Source organism: Mandrillus leucophaeus, unplaced genomic scaffold, assembly GCF_000951045.1.
Source record: "Mandrillus leucophaeus isolate KB7577 unplaced genomic scaffold, Mleu.le_1.0 Scaffold522, whole genome shotgun sequence".
NCBI lineage: Eukaryota > Metazoa > Chordata > Mammalia > Primates > Cercopithecidae > Mandrillus > Mandrillus leucophaeus.
The window spans coordinates 152,431-153,635 of NW_012105609.1; positions in this window are offsets into that span (position 1 = coordinate 152,431).

A 1,205-nucleotide genomic window follows, 5' to 3' on the forward strand; every position below is an offset into this window, starting at 1 on the left:
ACTTGAACCTGGGAGGCGGAGGTTGCAGTGAGCCGAGATCACGCCACTGCACTCCAGCCTGGGTGACAGAGTGAGACTCTCCAAAAAAGAGAAAAAAATAACTTGGCAAATGCAGTTAATAACAACCATGGTACTAAGATTGTTTTCCAAGTTCTTCACGTAAGGTTTCAAGCTTGTTACATTTATTCCCTTCCAAGTTATCACATGTGACAGTTTTACCAGAAGGACTGACATTCTTCCAAACACCAATGTCAGTTCCACCAATCACCATCCTTCCAGCTACCCAAGCTGGCAAAACTATGTCGTTATTCTTGATTCCCAGTCTCTCTCATCTCCCACATCCAATCTGGAAATCCTGCCAGTGGATTCCATCAATTCTGTTACTATTGGATTTTTTTAAATTTTAATTGTACACAAAGCATTTACCTGTAAGTCAGACACACAAGTACAGACCTCCTAACAAATCTGTGAGATTGTTACAGATTTTACAGAAGAAACTCAGGCATGGAGAGGCTAATTAACTTGTCAAGGCACAAAGCTATTAAGTGGCAGAACTGAGCTTAATCACCGTGCTCTGACCTGAAGCTGTCCTTACATGTCTGGCTTTGACTGCTACCATGACTACTTGTCCTCCCTGAATATGCTCTTCATTAGCCAATTCCATATTTCTGAACATCCCCACCCTCAGTTTGGGGGAATGGCTGTTGCTGACATTCTCCTGAGTTGGCCTGCTCCTCCGAGGCACCTTCTGCTTCTACTCTGTGTATTGGGCTCTGGGCCAAGGCCTCCTAATATCACCATCCCAAAGCTGTTACTCCCACCTTGGATAAAAACCTGGGTGAATCAACATTAAATAAGCAAAGATAAACTTTTGTTTTTTATTTTTTTAGAGATAGGATCTCATTGTGTTGCCCAGACTGGAGTGCAGTGGCACGAACATAGCTCACTGCAGCCTCAAACTCCCAGGCTTGGCCGGGCATGGTGGCTCATGCCTGTAATCCCAGCACTTTGGGAGGCCAAGGGTGGGTGGATCACAAGGTCAGGAGATCGAGACCATCCTGGCTAACACGATGAAACCCCGTCTCTACTAAAAATACAAAAAATTAGCCGGGCGTGGTGGTGGGCACCTGTAGTCCCAGCTACTCGGGAGGCTGAGGCAGGAGAATGGTGTGAACCCAGGAGGCGGAGCTTGCAGTGAGCCGAGA